The sequence below is a fragment of the Sciurus vulgaris genome, assembly GCF_902686455.1.
Source record: "Sciurus vulgaris genome assembly, chromosome: 13".
Classification (NCBI taxonomy): Eukaryota; Metazoa; Chordata; class Mammalia; order Rodentia; family Sciuridae; genus Sciurus; species Sciurus vulgaris.
In genome coordinates, this window is record NC_136474.1 from 46079144 (window position 1) to 46092217 (window position 13074).

Below are 13074 nucleotides of genomic sequence, written 5' to 3' on the forward strand. Positions count from 1 at the left end.
TATTATGTATACCTGAGGAAGTCTCATTCCTTTCTCCTTAAGAGATGTCTAACCTTTAAACTGTCCTGTAGCCCACAGAGTCAGTTTCTATACTGATTTGCAACTGGTCTAAATGACTTGCTTGGCCACTTAAAAAAGCCACTGAACACTTTTTCAGTGGATCTTTCTGAATCTGAATCTTGGTTTCTTACTCAAATCTTGGCAATATGAGCAAGGGTCAGCCAGGCTCTGTGTGCTCAAAAAAGGACCCTGAGTGCTTGGAGTGGCCAAATGACTCCTGGTGGTCTCATGCTGGCCTGCCTTCTTTTTCTCTGTACCACCTTTAAATACAGCCAACCCCCCATAGCCCCAGATTCCTCCAAATACAGATTGAAATATTCAGGGAAAATAAAAGTATGACTGTACTGATGATACACAGACTTTTTCCCTAAATGATACCATAAAACAAGTATTCACATAGTGTTTACCTTGCATTAAGTATTATGAGTAATTTAGAGATGATTTAAAACATTGAAGGGGTTGTGCATAGGTTATATACAAATTCTGTGCCATTTTATAAAAGAACTTGCTCATGCTTGGATTTTGGTATCCTTGGAGGTCCTGCAACCAATCTCACACGAATTTTTAAAAGTTGGCTCTTTTTAGCTCTACTTGACAATAGAATCCATTTTGATGTAATTATGCAAGCATGGAATATATCTTATTCTGAGGGATGACTGTGCATCCACAGGTGAGTGTGCTCAGTGAGTCTGCTGAGGGTTATCAAACACCCAAAGGAAGAAGTAACACATTCAGTGTATTTTATCTATACATTCTTATGGAAAGCTGGTATCTTTTCAGATTTGATGACTCTTCCTTCACATGTTAAGTACTAAAATGATGTTGAACTAATTGTGAAATATGAAGCATGTTCAGCACCAAATTATTTTCAGCACCTCTCTTTTAGAAAGTGAAATATGTATGATTTTCCAGATGACCTTTGGAAAATATCAAATATATGATAAGTGTAAAGGACAATCTGAATATATTTCTTTTTTCTGACTTCGGGACCTAATCTTGGAAACTCTAAAGAATTACCAAATAAGTTTTGACTATTTGATTAAAATAGGATCAATACTGGTTATTTAATCAAAATGTCATAACATATTTAAAGATAAAACAGAAGAGAATCATTTTGTTGTATGGAATGATGGCTCTTTCATATTGAGGAAACTTTTAAAAAATAATCAAAACATTTAAAAGTCAACACAAATAAAGAATATAATTCTCAGGAGATATGGACACTTTGTTACCTGTAGCGTATACAGATGTAAACAATAATAATTTAGTACCCTTTAAGATTTTAAAACTAATTTTTCATTTTAATGAATAATTTTATTTAAATTAATCATCATTTAAAAAGAAAAGAAAATTCTATTTTTGCATAAATATTTGATATTAAAGATTTCAGGAGAACTTTTCTTACACTCTCAAAGAATACATTATCTAAAATTAAGCCAATCAAACTGAGAAAATATCAAAACTTTAACATGTTTCCTAGTTTCTCTTTTGATTTAGATATTATAAATTAAAACAAAATCAATTCCCTTCCTTTAAACCCTTTAAAACTTGAAATACTGAAATTTCATTCATCAAAATGATCTTACATATTCTAGAACAAACTGATAACCTTATTTAAGCCAAAACTATTTGCTGAGAAACAAACTCATACAGTGACCTGAAAACATCTTCTCAGGTTATAATGTTCTGTCAGTATTACTCTAAGTCTCAAATACCCACATTAACAATCATTTTAATATCAGTGACTATTATTTCACAGAAAAAAAAAACAAAGAGGAACACATAGAAAATTTTTATACTCAAGCATTTAAGTAACCAGAAGAGCTGATAATTTTCTAGAAGAAAATATAAAACAACCTTTTACACATTCTACAAATGATAAAAACTGAATACATTGGTTAGCATGTTCTTATGTATAATAAAAGGAGAAAACATAAAACTTACTATGCTTAATAATTCAATACCTTCCTAGTCATAAGATTTCTAATGGGGGGAAATCATGTATAAATATTTATAACCTATGTATTTTATGAAATAAAGGTAGGAGGGGGTAGGATTTGATGACTTTCATTGCATCTTCCAACTCTTAATAAGACTTGAAATTCACTAAAGGAAACACCAGTATAGTGCCTATTTAAGAAGAGAATTTGTATGCTATTGTTGACACTTTAGAAAATGTCAGGTGGTAACAAGAGCATAAATGTATACTTAGCAAGAGTCTTTCTATAGTTGAATATAAACACTGATTAAAATGTAGATGATTAAATTTACAAAGGAGCATATCATATGAAACATATGGGCAGAATTTTGGTGTGCAATCATTCCAAAAAGATACCATCCCATTAAGCTATACTTTACTTCATTTACACCAATATATATACCTAAACTATTTTACCTTATTAGAAAAAAATGCTGTTAAAACTTTGTGCTGAACTTTCCTTTGTGCTGAACAAAGGAAAAATAACCTTAGTTAAAATATTTTTACATTATATTGAGAGGAGTAGCCTGTAAAGTTATCCTAGGCAAAAAGTTAGATTCTTTCCAACTAAAAATATTTTATCTTACACACATTGTCATCAGTCACACTTAGTCTGAAAGTAGTTTAAATATAAAGAATTAAGGGAGAAGAACATATAAAAGCTTTTTCGTTAGTTCTAATTTAATTTAATGCTTCTGATGCTACAAAAATGTTAGAAATGGAATTTGGGTTTATGGCATTAGAAATATCATTCAAACATGCACTTAATAAGCAACTATCTGTACCTACAAATATAAACATTTTATACCCAAATTCATCTATTCTACAAATGCTAAATCACTACAAGGAAATGAATGAATTAATATAATCTTTTTTATGTTCTCTAGATCTTTTTTATATGAGAAGATATTTCTAAGAGTTTTCCCTTACTCATTGTTATAGTCCCTGATTTTTCCATTAAGCTTTCAGTATTTCTCACTCTATTATATTACTGACAGGAAGCAGCTAAGTCCAGAAGCTTGTGGTTTAGAAAGGAGAAGAATCTTACTCTCATTGCTTCTCTATGATTCTTGCTAGGATATCTATATCCTTCCAGTAATGATTTTCTTAATATGTTTTCTTCTTTTTTAGAAATTTCTCCATTGAATTTCTCCAAGGGACACAATATCATTACTTTCCATTTTCCCGATTCTTTTCTCCCTATTCATATTTTCTTTGTATTTACTATATTCATGTCACAATTTGACTTTGTTGGCCCTTTTTGAGATATTATTTTCTCTTTTTCTCGTCACTTTTGCAAAATGAAAATTTCCTAGTAAACACAATCCTATGGTCCTTACAGCTCTTTGAAAGTCAGATGAAAGGATCAGTATCTAAATGTGACAAATCTAATCATGGAAAGGAAGAATTAAACATGCAGAATTTAGAATGGCAACAAGATACCAAAAGTCAGAAATGAAAAACACTAAGAAAGAGTCATAGAGTTAGGTCCCATATGATCCAAATAAGCTGTGTTTTAGTTAATTTTGAGTGTTGTACAGGTCCTAAAGAAAAAGATAAGGAAAAGCAGTCAGATACTCTCTGTGGAGAGTACCACAACTTCAGGTGGGAAGAGAGGTGTCTCTCACTGCCCCAACAGCTACTTGTGGATAAATGTACATTCTCAAAGGGAACAGTTGAGGTTTTGTTTTTTTTGTTTGTTTGTTTGTTTATTTTCAGATATTCTTCATGATGTATGCAGAATCTAGATCATTAATAAGGTTTTGACTTGGCATTATGTTTATGCTATTACTAATGAACCCTAAGGTCAGATATGGTAAGATTTACTGAGAACCAACATAAAAGCAAAGGAGCACACAGGGTCCCCTGCTTCCATGGTCATGCTATAGGGAGGCATGATTTGATTCTTTTGGTTGGATGGTGATGTAGAGCACTCAAGCTGAAGATACTTATCTCAACCCTGTTTTAGATATTTACATGTCAGGCTAAGAGTGGATGGAGACATCCAATTGTCAGGTAACCTAGACAATTCTGCCTTAACACATAATACAGAAAAATTGTGGTAGCTCAGCTAGAACATTTGGATAGTAGCCTGTCCAACAGCAACTGTCTCACTGGACTTCTTTTAGCTGGTCTGGTCCTACCAAACTATTGTGCTAGGTATCTGGGAAATAAGGAGTCACCTGCTCATTAGAGTCCAGTGTATGTTTCTCCCAGGTTACCAATAAATCCAAGTACAGGAAATTTCTAAATGGTAATATACCATTCTACACTTTAAAATAACAAAAGATTAATTGTATAGGAAAATATAGAATTGAGAAGTTACTTTGAGCACAAGTTTCGTGAGGGCAATTTTCACACTCAATTGCTCTGGGCCTTTGTTAAAAGTCAATTGATCATATTATGTAGATTACATCTGGACCCTCTATTCAGCTTCATTGATCTATTTGACTGTTGCATTTGGCAGTAGTTTCTGAGATATTTAAGGGAAAATGGACAGGAAAAAGGATATTAGTTGTATATAAAAATTCAAAAAACATGTATTTTGTATTTCAATGAATGAGTAAAGAATGAGTAAAACTCTTCAAAAACCACCTAAGTTTTAAAGAATTCTTTGTTTCTTTAAAATACTTTTTTAGTTGTAGGTGGACACCATTATTGTTATTGATTTATTTTTATGTGGTGCTGAGAATCGAACCCAGTACCTCACACGTGCTGAGCCAGTGCTCCGCCACTGGGCATAACCCCAGCCCTAACAACTTCATTGTTATTTTTTATGCTACACAGAAAGTCACTGAGTGCAAATTTGGGATAAAACTTATAGTCACTCATCCCAGTCAAATAAATAAAGAAAATATATACCATAGGTCATTTTAATTCCCAGAAAAGAAAATTCAATATATAAAAATGCATCTTTCAAAAGATGAGATACATATGGTTATAATTTTCAAAAAGTGGGTAATTTGGTTTAATTTTCAATTATAATTTATCCAAAATAAATTAACTTTAAGTCATGCTTTATAGTGTATGCAAGATCTTCCAGTATCATAAGCTAAAAAGTTAAAATTATCCATAAAATACATAGAGATATAACCAGGAGAACATCATAAAGATCTGGACAGGTTAATTGTACCTTGGAATACCTCTGAAAACATGATGGCTCCAGGGAAAAATTAATATAAATTGGGGCTTCAGCAAAGCTAATGATTTCTCTTTAAAAAGTATATTCTCCTGAAAATGAAGAAAAGGGCAGCTATGTTGGTTCCACAGTCTGGCTATTGTGAATTGAGCAGCTATGAACATTGATGTGGCTGTATCTCTGTAGTATGCTGATTTTAAGTCCTTTGGGTATAGGCCAAGGAGTGGGAAAACTGGGTCAAATGGTGGGTCCATTCCAAGTTTTCTAAGGAATGCTATATAGTTTTCCAGAGTGGCTGCACCAATTCTCATTCACACCAGCAATGTATGAGTGTATCTTTTCCCCCCACGTCCATGCCAACCCTATTGTTGCTCGTATTCTTGATAATAGACATTCTAATTGAGGTGAGATGAAATCTTAGGGTAGTTTTGATTTGCATTTCTCTTATTACTAGAGATGTTGAACATTTTTTTCATTTATCTTTTGTATATCTTCTTCTGTGAAGTATCTGCTCAGTTCCTTGGCCCATTTATTAATTGGGTTATTTGTATTTTTGGTATCAGGTTTTTAGAATTCTTTATAGATTCTGGAGATTAGTGCTCTATCTGAAGTGTGTGTGTCAAAGATTTTCTCCCACTCTGAAGGCTCTCTTTTTACACTGTTGATCGTTTTCTTTGCTGAGATGCCCTTCAGTAGATGAAGGGATAAAGAAACTATTGTATATATACACAATGGAATATTATTCAACCATAAGAAGAATAAGATTATGGCATTTGCAGGTAAATGGATGGAGCTGGAGAATATCATGCTAAGTGAAATAAGTCAGTCCCCAAAAACCAAAGACCAAATGATTTCTCTAATAAGTGGATGATGATACATTATGGGGGGGGGGGAAGGGGGGAAGGCAAGAATGGAGGAAGGATAGATTGTACAGAGGGAAATGAGGAGTGGGGAGGGAGCAGGGGGAAGGAAGGATAATAGAATGAGACAAACATCATTACCCTATGTACAAGTATGATTACACAAACGGTGTGACTCTACTTCATGTACAACCAGAGAAATGAAAGTTGTACCCCACTGGTGTACAATGAATCAAAAAATAATAAAAATAATAAAATATTTTTAAAAACGAAAATGAAGAAAAGTCACTATTGGAAGAAAATACTTGCAAAATATGTGCATTCCTCAATTTTTCAAACCTAGAATACATAAGGATCTCTTATGTCCAATAAGAAAATGACAAGAAACCAATTTCTAAAATGTGCAAAAGTTTTGGACTCCCACCTCAGAAGATATATGAACATCAATTACTCATATAAATGATATTCAACATCATTATATTTTTAGGATAATTAAATCTAAATTAAAATGAGATGCCATTAAAATGGCTAAGATGAACAACAAAGAAACAAAAATAAAGTGGACATACCAAGTCTTAGTGAGGATATTCAACAATTGCTAATGAGTATGTACATGATACAACCACTGTGGAAGAGTTTCACAGCTTTTTAAAAGTTCAACATATTCTTACTGTATGATCCAGTCATTGAACCCTAAGGCATATATCCTAAATAAATGTAAGGACATATGCATAGAGAGACTTGTACACAAATGTTCCTAAAAAGATTTAGATGTAATAGTCCAAAACTGAAAACAACTTCAAATGGCTATCACAGGTGAATAGATATGCAAATAGTGGTATATTTGTTTATTGAAACCTTAATTAGTAATTAAAAGCAACTGATCAAAGAATTAAAAGAAACTATTGTGTATGATAAACACAACAGAAGGATCTCAAAATAATTATGCTCAATTAAAATGTCAGATAAAACAAGAGTACATATTTGAAGTCTATTTGCAGAAAATTCTTTAAAATGCAAACTAGTCAGTGGTTGCCTGGGGACTCGGGGTGGGGGTTGGGATGAGTCAGAGAAGAGAGAAATTATGAATGAGCATGTTGAAACCTCTGTGGGTGATGATGCATCCATTATGTTGATGTTGGGGATGGTTTCCCAGGTATATTCATATGCCAACCTTCACCAAATTGTGCATTTTAAATGTATACACTTTAGGACAGTATGATCTCAGTAGAGTAGAAGAAAAAGACAAGACTTTGCTCATTGCACTAGTTTTTGGGTCCCTTATTACTTTTCTCTTAGCAATATGCTTTTAAGTTCCTACATTTCCTGCATGACAAATGGGGGGATTTTTCCCCATTTGTTATTGTGGTAAGATTCATATAATATAAATTCACCATCTTCACAATTTTACATACAGAGTTCAGTGGCATTAAATACTTCTACAGTATTGTGAAGCCCTCACCAGGTCCATCTACATAACTTTCTTCTTGTATAACTGAAACTTGCTCTATTGAACAACCCTTTCTTCCCTGTGACCCCGGCCATTTACCATCTACTCTCTTTCTCTATAATTTTGACAACTATATACCTTATTTAAGTGGAATCACACAGTAGTCATATGTTTTTGACAAGAATTTCCTTCCTTTTTAAGGTTAAATGATATTCCATTGCATGTACATGCAAAATGCATATTATAGTTTTGATTTTAATTTCCCCAATGATATATCACATTGAACTTTTATGATATATTTATTGACCACTTGTATTTCTTCTTTTGAGAAGTATCTATTCAGATCATTTGTCTATGCTTTAATTGAATTACTTGTGTCCTGGTCAAGATTTTTGAGTTCTTTCTATAATCTGGATGTTAACCCTCTGTTAAATGAATAGTCGTCAAATATTTTCTCGCAGTCTGTAGCTTGTCTATTTACTCATTTGATTATTTCTTTTGCCATGCAGAAGCTTTTTAGTTTGATATAATTGCATTTGTCAATATTTACTTTTTTTTCCCCTGCATTTTGGGGTCCAGAAAATCATTGCTTGTACCAATGTCTTGAAGTGTTTCTCCTATGTATTCTTCTAGTAGTTTCAGAGGTTCAGGTCTTGCATTTAGGTCTGTGATCCATTTTGAGATAATGTTTGTTCAGGGTGAGAGATGGAGGTCATGTTTCAGTCTTCTCTGTGTTTATCTAGTTTTATCAGCACCGTTTGTTGAAAAATCCATTCTTTCTCTGGTGTACGTTTTTGGCACCTTTGTCAAGAGCTAGTTAGCTGTGGCTGTGTTGGTTTATTTCTCATTTCTTCTGTTCTGTTCCCTTGGTCTATGTGTCTGCTATTATGCCAGTACCATGTTGTTTTGGTAACTATGGCTCTGCAATATACCTTGAAATTGGGTTGTGATGCCTCTAGCTTTGTTCTTTTTGTTCCAGATTGCTTTGGCTGTTTGGGGTCTTCCATATTTCTATTTGAATTTTAGTATTGTTTCTTCTAGTGTTCTTTGAAAGGTCATTGGTATTTTGATGGAGATATGCATATGCTGTTGATAAAATGGTTTCAGAATACAAAAAGCAAATTCTACAGAACTGAAAGAGAAAATGGACAAATCCAAAATCACTTTTCTTGATTTTAATTTCTCTTTCTGAGTAGTTGATAGGACAACTGAATTGGATAACCAGCTCCCTCCACCACAAAAATGAGGGTTTGAAGACCGCTAACTCAGATGTATAGGACAAATAAACCAATTGACTGCAGAATGCTCATTATTTCCAAGTGTATGTAGACCATTTATCAAAAATATGTGTTCTGTAAAACAAATATCAATAAACTTAGAAGGATCGTGATGTTTTTCCGTTTGCTCCCTGAACATTGGCAGAACTAAATTAGTGTTTTTAAAAATTCTAAGATTTATGACATTTTTTCACATAATTCTAATTAGCCCACAAGTCAAAGAAGGTATCAAAAAAAAAAAAAACTAGAAAATACTTCAATCTGAATGACAATGAAAGTACAATGTATAAATGTGGGGTCATTGCCGCTACACAGCAAACTCTCAAAACCATATAACATCAAATAACCATTTTATTATGCTCATGGAATCTGTGTTTCAGAAATTTAGACAGAGCTTGGAGGGATGACATGTCTTCTCCCCAGTATCAAGTCTTCTGCTGGGAAGACTGGAGCAGCTGGGGCAACTCAGACGCTGGGGTTAGAATTGTCAGGGGGCATTTTCTCTGATGTGTTTGGCACCTGGCTCAGCTCATTGGAGCTGTTGGATGGATCCCCTACATGTGGCCTCTCCATGTAGCCTGAGATTTCTCACAACATGGAAGCTTCAAGGTAACCAAACTTTACATGACCTCAAAGGAATACAGAAACGTGTCTAAATATTGGTAAAAAGAGACCAAATGAATTTCATTGCCTATAGGAGGGGGAACATGGAACAACTGCTGTATAAAAGTTTCTAATAAAGTTGTATATATATATATATATATATATATATATATATATACACACACACAACAGTATGGATAAATTTCAAAAACATTATCTTAAATGAAAGAAACCAAAGACAAGAGAATGCATATATACATAGTTCTACGTATATGAACAGACAAAGTCTCATCTTAGTTAATAGAAAATGGAGCAGCAGTACTCTATACTGTCCCCCAAAAAGGACACATGAGAAAAAAATTTTTTTGACACAATACCTTTATTTTATTTATTTATTTTTATGTGGTGCTAAGGATTGAACCCAGTGCCTCACACATGCTAGGCAAGCACTCTGTCACTAAGCTACAGCCCCAATCCCACATAAGAACTTTTAATACTACTAAATGAAAATTTATTGTAGGTATGATAATAATATTGTGCTTATGTTGTCAAATCTCCTGTGGTCAAGACATGCAGCAAATGTGATGGTATCTCTAAGTTACTCTCAGTAAACTTGCTGAAATATGTGTGGATTTTTGTTCCACAATGAATGCAGCATTTTATAGATTTAAAAATTTCTGAAGAGTGAATGTTTAAAGTACAATAAGAAAATTCTGTTGAACTTTGGAAATAATTATTTTTAAATTTGTTAATTATGAAACACTTCATGGGCAACTCTTATATCAGAGTATTTCAATGGTTCCAGTATCACTGTGGTTTTCATTATTATGTCCTCATATCTATTTAATCTTCATAAGAATTTACATTATTTCAAATAAGCAATAAATACTTTTGAAATATGTTTAAAAATAAATGAGAAAAGTTAAATAGCATACAGTCGTTAAATTTTAACCAGAATTATAAGAAATATAAAATTAAACTAATGTGGAAAATTATAAAAATTGTGTTTAGACTGCTATAAATGAACTTAGCAAAATTATTTTTCTTAAGGACATATTTCTCCCTGAGGACAAAAATATTATTTGGCAAAATAGAAGACTCAGACATTGCATTGTGATAAATGATACAAATGTATACTTCCCTCCAGTTTAAGTTAAGGAATCCAGGCAGTATTCTTACTCTCAAAACCAATGTAGTATATAGCAGTTTATTTTATGATCTAAAAAGGAATATATTTACAATGATGTGGATAATTCTTCTCAAAAGGTATTGCAAATACATCCTGAATTTAGCTTAAATAAATTCAGGAAAAATTACAGAACAGACACCCTCTCTTACCTCTTGTAGGAACCATCTGCATTCTTTGTTCATAAAAGCCACGTTAGAGAAACATTCAATATTTCTGAGGCTGCTTCTCCTACTTCTGATAGCCAAGTTTAAAGTGTGAGTAGTTATGAAAAATGGTGAATAGTGCAGGAGTTCATTATAAATGAAGCTTAAAATTCAGCCTAGTATTAGGAATCACAATTTAATTTGTGGTTCATTCCATCATTCCATTTTCTAGGAAATGATACAAGTCTTTTTTATTGAATTTTTTTTCTGATTCCTAGTAGCACTTAAAAAGAAAAAAAAAAAGTATATTTCCAATGGTAAGATGAACATTCCAAAGATTGTCTCAGAAAATTGTACATGAACTTTCAGCTTATTTTTTAAATAACAAATAAAACCCACTGGGATAGCAAAAGTGTAAAATTCTAGATTTTCTTCTGCCCTTTCCTTTGGGAAGCAGATAAAACAGTCAGGGAGATAAAGAGACTTTTTAAGAGAAGAAATGCAACAAAGGTGGATTATACACATATATTTAAGTTTGAGAAATATTCCATGTACAAGATAAATTGAAGAAAATAAAATGTAAAACAAATTAAATTCATTTGACAAATTTGTCCCCAGTAAATTGTCAACATTACAAAAAGCAATAAAAGAGCATTTTGAGATAATGGTTGAGTTTAAAGCCAAAACAGAGAAAGCATGGAATTTTTTTGTTTCATTAATGTACATTCAACAAAATAATTATACTTTCTCCACTAAATCAAATATTCATTTCTACCACACTTTTCTTTCTATGTTACCTAGTAACAGAAATTGAGAGGGTTTTTATTTCATTTTTTATTTTGCTAGTGTCAGATAATTGATCACACCAAGAAGAGCAGAAAAATGTTTTGGAGATATCAAAAGAACACCTATATTCCATTTTCTCCATGATTAAGGAAGGGCATCTAAATTCAGAATTATCTTTAAAATTTTATAATGCTGCTTCATTCTGCTGTAGGCTGGGTAGAAAATGAATACAGTGAACAAGGACTTGTGACACTTTTAGAGAGAGAAATAGTATTCACACAGGAGTTAAGGAGCAAAGGAAGTGATTCTGAATTACAAAGCTGGGACAAATTATTATGCCCAAAGTCTCTGATAAGTATCCTTAAGGATATATATATGTATTGTTTTGACCTTCAATATAATTAGAAAATCCCATTACATGAAAAAATCTTGAGTAAAAATTACATGTAAGGCATATGAAATTCTAAATGGCACCTCTGTTTCATTCTGTATCAATATATCTGAAATATCCTAAGTACAACATTAAACAGAAGTCATCTTAACTATTTTGGTTTAAGAGGGATACTACTAACTCAAGAGAGTAATTAGGGTCTCAAAGTAAAAGTTACAAAATTAAGAGATCATGTGTATATTAAAAATACAAATCCTAATGCACCTAATCATTTCAAAGTTAAATTTAAAATTAAATTAAACATTTAAATTAAACATTTAAATTAAACATTTAAGCAGTACTCACTTTTTTAAAGACTCCATAATAATTATTATAAATGTCTAGCATTGTTTACATCATTAGAAAATTTTTTCATGACTCTCAAAAGCAATAGGTACATACTCAAAAATAGTTGTAACCAGCCAAAGCAGTGTCACATAAGAACCATCTTGCAAATTTTAGATCTAATTATATCTGAATAAAAATACACACTTACGTTTCATAAGTGTGCAAAATACACACTTACGTTTCATGTAGGAAAATAAGAAAATGACAAAAGTGGTACATGGCCTATCTCTTCAAATTAAAGAGATTATTTTTTCTGATTCATTAAAAAAGCAAAGTGCTAGAATTTAAGCCCCTATTGATATTAAAACACCTTCTTCCTCAGTGTTCCTTTTGTTTTAAACATCTAGTATTCACAATATTCAGGTTTACATCTCAAGGCAATTGTCAATATACTACAAATGCTTAAGGTTTAACACTCTGAATTAAGGTTTGATACACTGCCACCTGCTGATAATTTGAAGCAAGTTCAAGTCTTTTGGGAAATGTATTCATGTGGAGCAGAAAACCAAGACCACCATTACTTGAATGTTGGGCAAGAAGCTAGCACACACTCATTTATTCTTATGGAAAGCAAGCTGGTTAAATGTAGGGTCGTATATAAGTGTCTTGGATAACTGATCCACTAACATTGTGAGCTTGGGAAGTTATTTGACATCTTGAGCTAAACCTTAGTTTGCTTCTCTGTAAAGTGACAAAATACATATAATTACCTCAAAGGGCTGTTTTACAAAATGATTGTACTAAGGATGCATTATTGACTAGAGTACATGGTTTGTCATAAACCCTATTAGTAATCTCAATTATTTTGCAA